Source organism: Eumetopias jubatus, unplaced genomic scaffold (assembly GCF_037043125.1).
Source record: "Eumetopias jubatus isolate StellerSeaLion01/CBP00866 unplaced genomic scaffold, mEumJub1_p1.0 scaffold_8, whole genome shotgun sequence".
NCBI lineage: Eukaryota > Metazoa > Chordata > Mammalia > Carnivora > Otariidae > Eumetopias > Eumetopias jubatus.
This window is the reverse complement of record NW_028274814.1, coordinates 115,240,556-115,257,577: the sequence shown is the minus strand read 5'-3', so window position 1 is coordinate 115,257,577 and position 17,022 is coordinate 115,240,556. Positions and strand designations below refer to the sequence as shown.

The following is a 17,022-nucleotide window of genomic DNA, read 5'->3' as shown; positions in this document are numbered from 1 at the left end:
GTGAGAGAGGGAACACAGGCAGGGGGAGTGGGAGAGGGAGAAGCAGGCTTCCCGCCGGGCAGGGAGCCTGATGCTGGGGCTTGATCTCAGGACCCTGGGATCATGTCCTGAGCTGAAGGCAGACGCTTAATGACTGAGCCACCCAGGGTGGCTTTTCTTTTAGACTTTCAATGCATGTATACAAACATATTTTTACAAAAATGAAATCTGCCTCTACATTTGAGTTTGGTAATTATTTTTTAACTTAGAAGACAGTGGATTTTTTCCATGTCATTAATATTCTTTTACAATATTTTTTGATGGTTTCAAATTGCATTGTGGTGGAAAAACTTTTCCTATACCCTCCTTGGTTCAGGGTTTGGGGTCTATGAATTAAACTGACAAAAGACAGATTAGTAAGAGAAAAAAAGATTTTTTAATTTATGTACATGGGAATTCACAGAAAATGTGACTCAAGGAGATGGTTAGAATTGGGGGCTTATATACCATCATCATAAAGGCACTTATGGGAAAAGAAATGACTTTTGGGAAGATAAATGGGTCCTTAGAAGAATAGATAGATATGACAGCTTAGTAACAATGTCTATTTAGTTGATTTCTTATCCTGGCGCTGATCTCCAGTGATAGGAGGGCACTTAGAAGAGTTTAATTCTTTTGGGATGCTCTGCTTTTATGCAGAGGGGGAGAGTTCAGAAAAGAAAACTCTTCACGATGATATGTTCTGAATCCCTTCACCATATTTGTATTATGGGTCAGTCCAAGTTTTTGCAGCCTCTGCCGAGGGGAACGGGCCTACCCACAGCCTCTGGTAACAGGGTAGGGCTCCTCTCTTCTGCTGTTCCTGCCCTCCAGCCACCAGCTAATTGGAACAAGACCGGGTACCTGACCATGGGCAATCACTATGTTATGAGGGGGCCTGGTGCAAAATCTTTGCCCCGGCAGAGAGAAGCTGGACCAATGATGATCTCATTGTTGGATTTGAGTTGAGGTATAAGTAGAAAGTTAAACTGTTCACACTGGATTCACAGCTTAAAGATGCATGAAGAAGAGCCACAAGGGAGAGTACTTGCCTTGAAAAGTCATAAATAGGTCAGTTAACATTATAGGGAAGCAGAATGTGTAGCATATGCTATCAGGCTGATCCAAATATGTAGAATAAAGAGTTGTGTTTTAGGGTAAAGCCTGGAGTGAGATGAGAATTTGAATTTTGATACTTCCACTTAAATGGTTTGTGACTTGCTCCGATTAACCTTCTGACCCATAGTTTCCTTGTCAGTAACATGTGGATAATAATATGTCTGTTATTGAGTTGTAGGAAGAATTTATTAAGAAATATAGGCAAATTTACAATGATGTGGATGGAACTTGAGGGTATTACGCTGAGCGAAATAAGTCAAGCAGAGAAAGACATGTATCATATGATCTCACTGATATGAGGAATTCTTAATCTCAGGAAACAAACTGAAGGTTGCTGGAGTGGTGGGGGGTGGGAGGGATGGGATGGCTGGGTGATGGACATTGGGGAGGGTATGTGCCATGGTGAGTGCTGTGAATTTTGTAAGACTGATGAATCACAGACTGTACCTCTGAAACAAATAATACATTATATGTAAAAAAAAAAAGAAGATAGTAGGAAAGGTAAAATGAAGGGGGGGAAATCGGAGGGGGAGATGAACCATGAGAGACTATGGACTCTGAGAAACAAACAGGGTTCTAGATGGGAGGGGTGGTGGGGGGATGGGTTAGCCTGGTGATGGGTATTAAAGCGGGCACGTATTGAATGGAGCACTGGGTGTTATACGCAAACAATGAATCATGGAACACTACATCAAAAACTAAGGATGTAATGTATGGTGATTAACATAACATAATAAAATTTAAAAAAGATAATATAGGCAAGGTTCTTAGCAGTCTCTGACATACAGAAACGCTAAATAAATGTAGTCATTATTATAGCTGTATCTTCCCAAATATACCTTATATTTGATATTCTTCCTGTGCTGTATTTTCTTCCTCTCCTGTATTTTTGAATCTCTGGTATTTAATATAGCAATTTATGAATATGTAATTAATGATTGTTATGTTATGTGCCAGGAAGTTTTCATATCAAAGTCTGGATTTTTTTATTGACCAAAGTTCTAAAATAACCAAATAAATTTTCTACTCTACAACTTTCTTTCACCTTTAAGGATAAAAGAATATTCTACCAAGACTGCTCATTTGATTTGGGGCTTATAAAACTTGAATTTTCTTTCCTATAATCCCTTGGAATGTTGAATTCATGCATTAAAAGGAATATTAGCAGTGAAATCCCAGCTGACAACTGGGTAGACTGCTTGCATCCTCATAGGATTTGAATTTCTTATCTTTTTTTCCTTAGGAGGAAGTACCTAAAATTTTCTCTTGTCAGAATGGTGTAAAGGGGGTTGGGTAGATTCAGTTTTTAGTCAAGTCAACTCTCTGCCTCTTCCCATCCCCTCCCTATTAGATAATTAAGGACTACGTGGCATGTATAAATAGCTTCAGCTGAGAACATCCTCATATCTTTGCCCCTCTCATCACTGAGCAGGACCCATAACTGATGTTGCAATTAGAGTGCTGATTTAGCTCTGAGAGACACATTGCAAATGATCCACAGCGGAGGATGGTATTTATATCACCACTGACTGATGAGGACTTTGTCAACTGTGCCTTTGGCAGATCATTTGATGGCACGCCCCTGGGTTAATCTACTTCTCATTATAACCGATGATCCATGGTGATGTGTTTTCAGAACACTCATCTTACACAGGGTGCCACGATGTGGAACAGACCTACGTAAATACAGGTAAGTAAGGAATACTCAAGCCAAAGTATAGAGATCAACAGAAGAGCTGTAGAGGTCAAGACATATGGTGACTTACTGGGGCACATTTGGTATCATTTGTGCCAACAGGATTTACACTTCTGTGTTTAGGATTTAATTGTCTATTTTGACATAAGAGAAAGGAAATGAAAATAGGTTGACTACTTACATTTACCATAGAAAGATCAGGCAATTTGAAGTTTTTGGTTTTTTTTTTTTTTCTCCATTTCTTAGAGGCTATGAGTGCTTCAAAACCATAACAGATCTCAGGTCAAATAAGTAATATGGAATCAGAAATTCTAGGATTATTTGATTAGGAGTTAAAAGCCTGTGATTCCCTATCTATCTATCTATCTACCTACCTACCTACCTACCTACCTATCATCTATCTTTCCTCTGTGTAAGATGAATTAGTAGAAACACAAACATGGAGTTGGGTTCATTGTCTTTCTAACTCTTCCTTAATGGCTAGAAGGTGTGACGTTACAGTGTGTTAGAAGAAAGCTTCACTTTTGTTCTCTTTGATATGGAGAATTGATATTGATAATCTTTCGTGAAGAGCTTTGAAAACATAGCTTCATGCTCCTCCTGATCCCCCAGAAATCCCAAAGAGATTACCACCTCTAAGCCTTTCCTACCTAAAAATCTTGCTATCAATCAAATGTACACTAGGAGTCTAAATGATGTTGCAATGTGGAAAGTCATTGCTCAGTACACACTGAATCTCTGTGATGGGCACCAAGGAACTCCTTCTCCTTCTTCCATGGTCTTCTTCTCTCTGGATTAACTTCTTTTTCCTCTTTGATTCTGGCTCAGGTGATCAGCCAGTCAGGTGGGTTCTATCTGAGCTGGAGAGAAGGGAAGTAGGGTGGAGGGAGTCCTTGCTCTAAGAGAAAGGGCAGAATGAAAATGGTACCTTCTGGTTCAATCTCAAAGTGAAATAGCTACCAAACTAACTCTTCCCTTACTGATTTAGGCCCACTTTTAGAAAACGTTTGTGTTATTTTGTGTCTTTCTTCCCTCTTACCATAGACTGTCAGTATTGTTCTAACTTGTAAGGAATAGAATGAACAGAGTGAAAATCTCTGGGCTATGATACAATCAAGGCCTTCCCTGTTTTCTCATATAAACATCTGCCCCCCCCGTGACTAGTGGCTACAGGCTACTCAATTCTCATCTCAGAAATATCAGATGTAGTCCCTTGAGAGGATAAAAATGTAAGCAGGAAATCCATATGTAATTTAGGACTTGCATTTAGAATATTTAAAGAACTCTCAAAACTCAAAAATAAGGAAAAAACCCACAATTTGAAAAAATGTACAGGGTGCCTGGGTGGCTCAGTCGGTTGGGCGACTGCCTTCAGCTCAGGTCATGATCCCAGAGTCCTGGGATCAAGTCCCACATCAGGCTCTCTGCTCAGCAGGGGGTCTGTTTCTCCCTCTGACTCTACCCCCTCTTGTGCTCTCTCTCTCTCAAATAAATAAATAAAATCTTTAAAAAAATGTACAAATGACTTGAAAAGAAACCTTAAAAATGTACAAATACCCAATAAGCACATGAAAAGATGCTCAGCATAATTGGAGAAATGCAAATTAAAACCACAATGATGCCACACACACAAAAGATAGTTAAAAATAAAATAAAGTAAAATAAAATAAAACACAGCAATAACCATGTGCTGATGAGGGTACAGAGCAACTGGAATTCTCATCCATTGTTGGTGGGAATGCAAAATGTATAGCCACTTTAGAAAACAGTTTGGCAGTTTCTTATAAAGTTGAAAGGCACTTATCATATGACCCAGTAATCCTACTTTTAGGTGTTTACCCAAGCATATTGAACTTAGTTCATACAAAAACCTACATGCAAAAGTATATAGCAGCTTTATTCATAAGCACCAAAAACTGGAAACAACCCTGAGGTCCTTCAACTGGTGAATGGATAAACAAACTATAGTCCATCCAAACAATGGAAGCACTGGACAATAAAAAGGAACTAACTTCTGATACATGCAACGATATGGATGATCTCAAATGCATCATGCTGAGTAAAAGAATCGAGATTCAAAAAGCTTAAAATCATACCATCTGATTCCACTTATATGACTTTCTGGAAAAGGCAAAACTATAGGGGCAGAAAATGAAGACAACAAAGGGACATAAGGGAACTTTCTGAGATAATTGAAATATTGAATATCTTCAGGGTGGTGGTTACATGGTTGTATGTATTTGTTAAACCCCCTAGGTCTGTACACTAAAAAGGGTAAACTTTTACACCTCAATAATTTAAAAAAAGGGAATGGCCATTGATAAAATAGAAGACAAAGATAAAAGTGATCAACCATGGCAACTTCTTTAAGAAAATGAACAAAATTAGACAAACCTCTGGTGATATTAACCAGGGTTGCCAAAAGGACCAGGGAGAGAAGGTGAGACATATGGGATATCAGGTCCATACAAGGCAGCCTCTCTCATCCCTCTGAGTTTCAGGACTGTGGAGGAAAGGGACAATGAGTAAACGTTGAGAAAATAACACCTATGAGGAAACGTTAAAGGAACAGAGTTAGTTTCCCTGGCAACAGGGGCCGGAAGGGTGACTTGGTAGCTGTCTTTGAGTTTCCAGGCCTCCTTGACAGTTTAATTACAGTGCTATTTAGCAGGAGTGAATAGCTATAATGATCTTTAGCATATCATAATGGGATCTTATCTACAATATCATCTAAAAATTAACAATTTATTGTGCTTACTATATACCAGACCCTGTTCTATCTGATTCGTATTTATTAACCCATTTAAACACTTCATCAGTCCCATAAAGGAAGTATTCTTTATTGTCTCCATTTTACAGATTTGGACAATGAGGAACAAGAGAGGGAGTTGCACTTGTATCTCCTTGCTGAAACAAAATGATGCTTTTTGCTGATTTCTCTTTCTTGCGTGTTCTTTTTTCTTTTGACAGCATCCTTTCATTTATGTTGTCTTTTATACTTGACAGAGTACTTTCAAAAGCTATATTTTATTTGCAACCAGAGGAATTTTGGTGTGAAGTAGTAATTTGTATGTGTGGTTAAAGTTCAATGACAATAGTTGCTAGAAAGTTCTAGGAAGAGTTAAATGCTGTTCTGAATTTCATATCTTAGTTTTTATTTTCTATGCCTCATAAAATTTCCTCTTTTCTTTTTTGATTCCTACTGATCCTTCAAGGCCCAGGTAAAGGCCCCACCTCCCCATTCAGTGACATTTATGAAGTACCTACCCCCATGCTGGGCATTGGCTTTTTTCCTCTGATCCCTGAGGGAGTATGCGACCACCTTTCGTCACAATGATGGTACAAAGATGAATGAACCCTGTCCACAAGACAGTGACCGCTGTCTAGCTGGAGAATGGACAGATGCATGGCCTACTCCATATCACGATATGATAACTACAAAATGAAGGCAGTGAATGAGTCCAAGGATACACATATTCTCCTGAAATAGGAAGAGCAAAGAAGAATAGAGTAAAAGATGAGGTATAAGAGAGAAAATGAAGAATAACCATCAGCCAGAAATAAGAGGATCAGGGACCTTAAGAAATAGGGAGTTTTGGAACCATTACCATGGGGAATAGGAAAGGAGTCAACTCAGAATTAGTTAAAGCAGTCATTCTCAACTTGGTGCAAATAGAATCACCCTTATTAAAAAAAAAATACCAATGCTTGTTTCCTATCCCAGAGTTTCTGATTCAATTGATCTTGTTGATGGGGTTCAGTCATTGATGGTTTCAGAAAGCTCCCAAGTGATTCTCATGTGAGCTGGGATTGAGCAACACTGAAAATATTGCTGAATAGTGCTAAGAGGCTCATGCCTATCCTGCTTAAGTTGATTTCTCACTATTACTTACTCTCTCATGTTCATTCAAAAATGTTTATTGAGCACCCATTATGTGTCAGGCACCTCACTAGGCAGAGAAAAAGTTGTCTTAGTGCTTTGATAATTATTTCCCTCCCATTTGGGAGGATTAAATCCTATTTATTTATTTATTTTTAATTTTTTTTTTAATTTGAGAGAGAGAGAGAACGAGAGCATGAGTGGGGTGGGGAGGAGCAGAGGCAGAGGGCAAAGCAGACTCCCCGCTGAGCAAGGAGCCCAATGTGGGACTCAATCCCGAGACTTCGGGATCATGAACTGAGCTGAAGGCAGCTGCTTAACCAACTGAGCCACCCAGGAGCCCCATGATTAAATCCTTTTTAAAAATGTTATAGAAGAGGGGCAGCTGGGTGGCTCAGTCAGTTAAGAGTCCAACTTTTGATTTTAGCTCAGGTCATGATCTCAGGGTCATGAGATCAAGCCCCATGTCAGGCATAACACTAAGTGTGGAGCTTGCTTAAGATTCTCTCTCTCTCCCCCTCTGCCCCTCCCCTGCTCATGATCACACACCTGAGCTCTCTCTCTCAAAAAAATTTAAAAAAAAAGTAATAGAAGATATTTGAACACTTACTATATATTACTGAAACTTCACAATGCCTACATGTGGTAGGCCCTGTCCTTGTTATGCTGCACATTTTATGAATGAAGGAAATGAGCCACAGCAAAGTGAAGTAACTTGCCCAAGGTCACACAGCTAGTAGCTGGCAGGGCTGAGAGGCTCTAGAGTGGTGTCCTTAACCACAAAGCAGTACTGTCTCTCTGCTATACCTGTCTTCATGCTGAGTTCAAAGCCAGTGCTTCATAAATATATATCTTGAACCCTCAGAAATGCTGAAAATACTGTAAGCCAGATATAGTTAAAGCGATGGAGGTGTCTTGTCTTAAATGAACGCATTTTACTGGCCAGGATGCAGTCTCATGGCTACATCTTGTTGCAGGTGAGGCTAAGAAATGCAGTCTGACTATGTGTAGGAGGAGACAAAAGGGTAAGTGAACACCTAGGCAGTCTTTGATATAGTCTCCTCTGATGAAATAGAAGGTTAAATTTAATGTAGTCAAATGTATCACTTTTTTTTCTTTATAAGTTATATACTTAGTGACTTGTTTAAAAAGTACTTCTCTATGGTAAGGACATAAAGATATACTATATTCTTTTCTAAAAGATTTCAAGTTTTGACTTACATATTTATAATCTATGTGGCATCAATTTTGGTATATGGTTTGAGGGAAGGATTACATTTTTTCTCTTTATGAGAGAGTGTTCTGGAGCTTTGTGACGCTCTTATTTGGTCTAGCTTTTTTCTTTTGTGCTAATTCCTCTCAGCCTGAAAATTCATGTTCTTTGAGCGCTCAGAAAATTTCTTGAGTTCTTTTTTAAATAATTTTATGCTCTCTGCTTTTTCTTCCTGGAACTCCTATCAGATATTTGACCTGGATTGATCTTTTATATATTTTATCTTTTCTTTTGTACTAACCATCTTTATCTTTTGTTTTACATTTTGGTGTGTGGTTATTTAATTATCATCATGAATTTAATAATAATCATTATCATTTCACACAGCATGTTCTCAGACCAACATTGACAAAAACTATTCAAAAAAACCTGATGTAACCATTTTGGGTGAAGGTGACAACAAGATTGCAAGCCAACAGGTGTTCTGACACACATGACTCTTGCCTCACTGGAAACTTCATGCCAGAGCCTGGAAAACCCAGTCTGTGTCCTTTCAAGTCTAATGTTCATGTACTCATGAATCTCTTCCCCTGCTGTGCTCTCTTGCTCTCTCTCTGTCAAGCAAATAAATAAAATCTTTAAAAAATATATTTTTTTACTTTATTTTCCAACCGTTCTATTGAATTTTCAATTTTAGCAATTCTATTTTTAATTTTACAAGAACTCTTGTTCTCTGTTCTTTTTTTTATAGCATTTTGATGCTGTTTTATGGATGCAGTTATCTTCCTCAATCTTTCAGAAGATTAGAGTTCTTTTCAGTTTCCTATCTTTTCTTTGTTTACTCTGAGATGCCATTATCTGTTTTTCTTGGCATCTCTCTATTTTTAAAGGTCTCCCTATTATTAAAGTAGAGTGGGGAATGCTTCTGACCTGAGTGGGGCTTACTGCCTGATGGTAGTTGTTTTAGGGTGATTGGCAGAGAGTTGGCTCAACTGCTGGGAAACTTCCAAATGCCATTCTATGGAGGTCTTTTCTCTGGAGCCATTCATTTTTTTCCAGATAAGAAACTTCCTAATTCCTGTCTGGAGGAAAAAGGGCCTGGATACCAGGAAGCTGGTCAGGCATGTTTGGATGCATAACATTCATTGATTAAGTTTTCCAAATCAATCCCACCCTTTGCAGTGATAATAATAGAAATGGCAAACTCATCTATAGCTTACTCTATGTCAGATACTAATCTAATTGCTTTACACTGTTAATTGCTGTAGTAACTTAATCCTCCCAACAAAGCTATGAGGTTACAGAAGAGGAAACTGACGCACAGGGAAATTAAGTAACTTGCCTGAGATCACAGAGCTCCTAAGTTGTAAAGTCAGGATTTGAACCCAGGCTCTTTGATGGACAACAGGGTGTATGCCATGGTGCCTCAATAGAAAAATGAAATAGGCTGGTATTTGAGCAATGTTAGTTCTGAGGGTACCACAAGACTGCGAGCTCCATGAGGCAGGGGTTTTGCTTCTTTTACTCCTCACTGTACACCCAGATCACAGATCAGGGCAATAAATTTTCATGACATGAGTGAACGTGTAGTGCCTTTCATACAGAAAAGGCATTTACCTCTCCTGAGAGTGGCCTCACTAAAGGAAGGTGTGTATGTGCCAATAGTGAGGCCCTCTGAGAGACTTTTGGTTGCTAAAACTAATTTTTCCTTTTTTGTGAGGGAAAGAAAGTAGATCTGAGGTTGAAGGCGAGGTGGTCCAAGGCACATTCCTTCAGTAGAACTTTGTTGTCCCCTCCAACAGTTGGTAGCCTCATTCTTTATTTAAGGACAGCTACTATGACTTGGGGGGGAACGGTGAGCTTATTAAATTTTTCTTAATATTGTCTGCTGTAAATCAACATGTCTATCATTAGCTATCATCTGAAGTGTAGGGCAACCCCTAGGCCCCACCATTTCTATTAAAAAACAAAAGAAAACAAAACAAAAAACAAGACCAAGGCTTGATTTTTATATTGTTCTGTCTGAATGAAGACTCCTACCATTCTTTTCCTTATAGAATGGCTTTAATTTTACAGTGATTATTTAAAGCATGAGTTTTCTGAAAGGGGGTGACCTGAAGGCAATGGCATACACAGGCTTTGTACGTACTTGAGTGAATCTGAGTCTTATTTCAGGGATTTATTGCTGTTTTGACGATGTACTATCTTTTTTACTGAAATGTTTTTGTAAAAATGGACCCATGCATAACTAGGATCTGAAGTTTTATTGCCAATGTCACTAATATTTATGGTAGTTTGTAGAGTAGAAATGATTCGTTTTGTTTAGACCGCTTGTTTGCAATTCCAAACTTCTCAATGGCTTACGGTTAAGGAAAATACTTTTTGTGGCTTTTCCTTGTTTTAGGAGGAAGTCTACCTTAGTCAGTTCTGTCTGCCATAACAGAATACCATAGACTGAGTGGCTTATAACAACAGACATTTATTTCTCACAGTCTGGGGGCTGCGAAGTCCAAGATCACAGTGCTGGCAGATTAGGTTTCTGGTGAGAGTCCTCTTCCTAGTTCATAGACAGCTGTCTTCTTGCTGTGTCCTCACATAGCAGGAGGGACAAGAGAGCTCTTTGAGTCCCTTTTACACAGGCACTAATCCTATGCATGAAGGCTCCACCCTCATGACCTACTCACCTCCCAAAGGCTACCTCCTAATGCCATTGCACTGGGGGTTAGGATTTCAACATATGAACTTTGGGGGGGATATAATCATTCAATCTATACCTATGGCTCTTATAATAGTTTTTCTAAAATTAAACAGAACAACTGACCTGGAGAAAGTATATTATAAGATGAAAATGAGCAATTTCTTAAAAGAAATTAGCAGCTCTCAGGAATTACTTGGTTATAAGTCACAGAAATCCATTCTATCTATATTAAGCAAAATAGGAACATTTATAGAAGATTATGGAAGCCAAGGACAGAGAATACAAAGAATGATTTCAACCAGGAATTAGAAAGTCAAAGCCTGAGATTTCTCTCCCTCCCTCCCTCCCCCTCCCCTCGTTCCTTCCTCAGACCTCCCAAGTGCCAAGCACTGTGGATGCAGTGGAGAAATAGTCAGATGAGAGCTCAGAGGCACAGAGAATATTTGCTAAAGAGTATATCCTTGTAGGAGGAGATAGACAATAAGCAAGCCAAAGTCAAACAAAAATAAGATTCTTATAAGTAAGGTGACCATAAAATCTGTTGCCCACATTTGAGAGCCAGCAAGGTACTATTAATAGTCAAACTTGACAATAAGTGTAAACCTGTCCAGGGCACACCGGAAATGTCATGGGCAAAAGACTATGGAGAGAATTAGAAGAGGGTAATGTGGTAATGACTGCATTGCTACTTGGGACTGGTGACAACAGGTGTTCTATGTAAGCTGAGACCTCAATGACGAGAAGGAGCCAAGCGTAGGAAGATGACAGGGATGAGCCTTCTAGGCAGAGAGATCAACTACGGGCTCTCAGGGAGGAATGGGCATGGAGCATTTGCAGAACACAAAGAAGGCCAGTGTGGTTGGCGTGCAGTGGACAGAGAGAGCCTGGCTGGGTTGGGACCAGAGACATAGGCAGGGGTCATGTAAGGTCAAACCTTCTGGGCATTAATAAAGAGTTTGGCTTTGTTTATACAAACCATGATGGGAAGCCACTGAAAGGTTTTCAGCAAGGAAGTGACGTGACCTGCTTTACCTTTATAAAGAGCACCCTGTAATGTTACATAGTTAGGGTTTTTAAACAATTGCAATTTTTATTGATCTTTCCCTTGATATAGTTAACGTCTTTTAAAGTTCCTATTTTGAAGAGATGCAAACTTAGGTAAAACCATATCATTATATATCAAATGATATGATATCTGAGATTTTCCTTAAAATTAGAGGTTAGATGAAACAAGATTGGCTGTGATTGGATATTTGTTGAATTGGGGTTTGGTTTACTATTATTTCTACTTTTGTATATGCTTGAAGTTTTTGCTTTTTTTTTTAATAATGAAATGTAAACAAAAAAAGGGGAAAAAACAGGCTCACTCTGGCTGTAGCTATATGGAGATTGTATCGTGGAAGGGTAACGGGCAGGAGGGCTGGTTAGTCCAGAAGAGCCCACCTGGGAGCTAGTGATGGATGGGTTAGGGTGGGCGTAGTGTGGACACAGAGAAGTGAGTGGATTGGGAATGGGACCAGATATGTTTTGTAGCTAGAGCCAACAGGACATACTGGCAGTGTGGTGAGGAAATGAGAAGATCCAATGGTAACTCTTTGATTTTTAGCTTGGCAACCGGTTGGATTAAGATGCTATTGGCCAAAAAAGGGAAGATGTAGGAGGAGCATGTTGGAGTAGGGAGGGAGGAAAAGTTCTCTTTTGACCATGTTAAGCTTCACATTAGACATTCACATGGGAAATGTCCAGTAAGCAAGCCTGGAATTGTGCTGAGAGGACAGAGATGTTGTGTAAGACACCTCTTAGGAGCCACATCAGGTGCTCTCAGACTCACCTGACCCATGAGCCTCTGCTTATTTGTTCTGTCTCTGTTGCTGATTCTGCATGGGCTCCCACTGACTTTTTTGTAGGTGCAACCTGAAAATGCCTGTTTCCCAGGTGTCTCTCATCTTCCACCCTGGGGATTCCCTACTGATGCTGACCTGCTCAGTGCCTGTGTAAAGCAAGTGGGAAGTGAGGAGGAGTTAACACCTCATGGAGAAAACCTTTTGCCAAGGGGGAATGGGAGCCAGTGGGTAAATTCTTCCCTTTTCCTCTCTCTGGAGCCAGTCCTAAGAGGCATTCACTCATGTGGCCTGTTGGAAGATGGTCCTTGGAGATGGAGCAATCGGTCATGCTTGATCCCAAGCAGAAGCCAGCTCTGTAATGCACCACTGTATTTGTTTTCTTTCCTTTTCTGCCTCACTCTCCTTTCCTCAACATCCTTCTAGGTCCCATCAGCTGTGGTAGGGAGGTGGGTCATGGATGAGGAACAGTTGTCAAAGACCAGGATATGCATAAGGTAGGCACCCTAAGAAGTAACCTCAGCCTCACCTTCTAGACTTCCTGTCCTATAAAAGTGCTGAAGAACAGGTTGGATGCATTTGGCTAAGCTGTTTTTTTTGTTATTGTTGTTCGTTTGTTTCTTGGGATATTCTTGCTATAGGCCTAGCAATTGTAGTCAGACTGTGTTCTGAGTTTTAGTTTGGGACATTAGCTCTCTATAGCTGCAGGGAAAAATCTTTTTTTGTTAGATCCAATCATCTCAAAGTGTTTGAGTGTAGGAGGAAATTCAAATAGAGATAGAGTGTGTGTGTGTGTGTGTGTGTGTGTGTGTGTGTGTGTGTTCGTTCTTCCCGTTAGTGGTTTCTTGGCTCCTGGTTCTTGCTGAATATAGGAGGACTAATATTTTTTTCTGTGGGGGAGGAGTCTTGTGTAGTGAATTGCTCCCAGGAGCCGATGAGCACATGGCCCATTTAGGGGAATGTTCTGGGAGTCTCTTTTGGAGTTGTGCTCCCAGTAGTATGGGGGCAGAGGAGTTCAGAGCTTAATGAATCAGTGTTTTGGCCTTTATTACTACTTGTAAGTCTCTGTGCCATTGTATTGTTCAAGGTTGCCATGTTATTCCTCCAGCCAGGCAGAAAAGTATCTTGGTTGGGAGCTCGGGCCTCTAGTCAGATGTGGTTTAGGTCTCCACTCTGCCATTTACTAGTTGAGTGGCCATGGGACATTATTAGTGTACACCTTCTTTATGTGGTTCCTGGGGAGAGGAAATGTGTGAAGAACATTCAGCAAGAAGCCTAGCACAAAGTAGACATGGCACAAACAATAATGGTTTAATTTCTAGAAGGACCTATTGGCATAAAATGCTGCTGTTGGATGCTCAGTGCAGTGTATGGTCTAGAGAAAGAAGACAAAGCTATTTGGTGAATGAGGTGAGATTGGGAATAGAGGAGCACCAGGTAGAACATGGGATTATGGAACTTTGGTTATTAGTGAGGTAGATTTTGATTCAAATCTCGAATATGCTGCTTGGACCCTTGATGAAGTTGTATCACTAAGCCTCAGTTTCCCATCTACAACATGGGAGTAATAATGTTTACCTCATGCGGTTGTTGTAAGGTAGAGATCAATAAAACACTAAGCATAAGGCCTGACATATAGTAGCTATTCATTAAAGAGCTTTGATGGTTAATAACAGTAGATGGGAGTCATTGCTAACCCAATAGAGGTAGTGTAGCTGAGTGGGACAGAGTGGCCTTCTGCCTTCCTGAAATTGCACAAAATTAGTCATTATCCACTTTGCAAGGCTGACCCTACCCAAATCTCAGTTCTGATGATTTCACAAACGTTGTTAGATTTGACATGACAAGGGCCCCTTTCAAACGTACATAAGTTAGTAATAATCTTGGACACGGATCTTGTATACCCCATCTTTCATTTTGCTTTGGACATCTCACCCTTCTGTTAAAAGCAGTATATATTGAATCTCATTTTTTCCCCCTTACTCTTTTGAATCTGATCACTCAGGCCTTGATAAAAATCCTTGTTCTGGAGTTTGTTCAAAGTTCATGGGAACAGCATCACAATGTATTATGCTTGCCAAAATCGCTTACGCGGAATTGAATCACAAGGAAACAATCAGATTAACTCAGAATATGTTATGTTCCACAAGACAACTACCCTGGACTCTTCAAAAAACTTTAAAAACAAAGCAAAACAAAAAAGTCAGGGCTGGAGGTATATAAACTTAGACTAAAAGAGACTATACATGATAACCAAATGCAATGTGTGAACCTTGAATGAATATGGGGAGTCCTCCCCATCAAAAAAAAAGGAAGAAGAAAAAAGTCCAACTATAAAGCATATTATGGGACAACTAGGGAGATGTAATTGTGGACTGTGTATTATATAATATTGAATTTATGATAAATTTTTTGGGTATGACAATGGTATTGTGGCAATGTAGGAGAATATTCTTGTTTTTTTTAGGCAATACGATGTAAATATTTAAGGGTGAGGTATTATAATTTCTGCAACTTACTTTCAAATGGTTCAGTAAAAAATATGTAAATGTGTACATCTATATCCATAAGTATGTAGATGTATAAAGAGAAAGAAAATTTTCTTTGGAGTATTTGGAACATGGAAAATGCTAACAACTGTTAAAGTTCATAGCTATTCATTAAACTGTTCTTTCAACATTTTTTTTTTCAACATTTCTAAAGGTTTGACAACTTTCAAAATAAAAAGTTGGGAGAAAAAAGTTTGTGGAAGAAAACCAGCTAGCCAGTCTGCATGTTTTCTTCCAGTGAGTGTTTAGTGAGAAGTCCTCGATTTAACCTCACAGACACTGGTGCTTTTATCCTTTCAGAGACTAAGGGCTCACATGATTTATTTAAGCTGATGGCCAATTCTCACCTGGGAAATCCTTGGTTCTTTATAATCCTGCAGCTGAAAATCTGGAGTAGAAGATAGATGTAGAGAGAGGGCTTGTTCAAAAAAGGAAGCAATAAAAGAAACATGCATTTGAGAGGGCAACCACTAAAAAACCCCAAGGAAGTAAAGTCCTTTCAGTTTTCAACATCTGTGTAAATTTAGTAGGAATCTTTTCTGCCTAGGTGATAAAGAATAAGAATTCCAGGGTAAAAATAATTCAGGAATTTTCACCTGGAATTTCTGGAGGAAATCAATTTAACTAGGAGAAGAAATTTCTTTTCAAGAATAGATTAAGGACAGATGGGTCCTGGGGTCATTCTTCTTAGAGCTTAATTACCATGTTCTGAAGCAGTATGAGATCTTAATGACTTGACTCATTCGTATCCACTGGTGTCAAATTTAAAGCCAACCACACAAAATGTTGGGGGCAAAAAGTAGTCCAGTAAACAAACTTATTAATAGAAATGAAATTCCACAGGGAACACAGATACACACAAGTCAGGGGGATATTAAATTCCTGTGATAAGTTAACATGGATTAAGCAAAACTTTTTATAGTGCAAGTTCTTAGTATCAAATTTTGAAGAACAGCAACATCTGATAATATAATTATAATATTTATATTAACTATTTCTAATAGGTTGCAAATAATGCTAAAGGGATATATTGAAGGAAAACACTGGTTCACTCAATAAATAATTATTGGATACCATTCTGTTCTGATTTTGGGAATAAAGCCAAGGACATATCTTCCTGGAGTCCACTCTCCACCAAGGTAGACTTAAATTATTACGTGATCAGTTACAATAGCAGCAAATGCTACAGAAGAGTAGTTTGTAGATCTGACATTTGGAATAGCTTAGATTTTGTGAGCACTAATAATCACAGAAGATAATTATCAAATGTAGAATATTTTTAATATATTTAAAGGTTTTCTGAATTTTTTCATTGTACAAAGGCTTTATGGAGGCTTTAATTTTCTAAGACAGCATCTTAAATACTGAAGGTTTGAAGTTTTGTTCTCTTGCTTAGGTCTCCCACCCCAGTACTTGCAGACAGAGTGATTGACAGGGTCAATAGCTATGCATGTGATTGTTGGCAGGAAGGTTGCATGGGACGTTGCTCACAGTCCTGTATTCCACCAGCATGGCAGTATGCCCAGTGGTTAAAGATACCAATACTAGTGTTAGATTCTTGAGTTCAAGTCCAGGCTCTGCCACTTGGTAGCTGGGTAGTATAGGCAAGTTACTTAACTCTCTTAAGCCCAGTTTCCTCAGCTGAAAATGAAGATAGTAATAGTACCACTCCTCAACATTTTTTTAATTTTAGCGTTCTAAATAAGATAATGCAGATAAAGCATTGGGCAGAAAGTAAGTCCTCAATAGATTTTAACTATTTTTTTATTTGAAAATCTATTTGGCTTTATTAAGCAATTTGTGAATCACGCAGCATCCCATCTAGCAAGTGGAGGGGAGGTCCCTAGATTTTAACTATTATATGGTTACTCTAAGTTTTATGACTAGAGGGTTGTCTGATCATGCCCACTCTAGGCATGCTCACTGGCTTTTTATTCTTATTTTTCAAGTTGAATGCAGGCAGATCCCTGATTTCACACCAAATGCATTCATTTTCTAGTCTTGTATA

The 17,022-nt window shown here is 39.0% G+C and overlaps 1 long non-coding RNA gene across 2 annotated transcripts in view; it reads left to right on the top strand.

Annotated features, from left to right (window-relative positions):
- The window catches only part of LOC114211022 (uncharacterized), a 179,817-nt gene that overhangs the window by 138,369 nt on the left and 24,426 nt on the right, over positions 1-17,022 (top strand). Inside the window, exon 5 of one of the 2 annotated variants that reach the window (XR_003609633.1) lies at positions 8,314-8,534. The exons of the other annotated variant lie outside the window; for it this stretch is intronic. This is a non-coding gene — a long non-coding RNA (uncharacterized LOC114211022). Of the gene's footprint in view, positions 1-8,313; positions 8,535-17,022 lie in introns of those variants that run through there. 2 annotated transcript variants of the gene reach the window in all.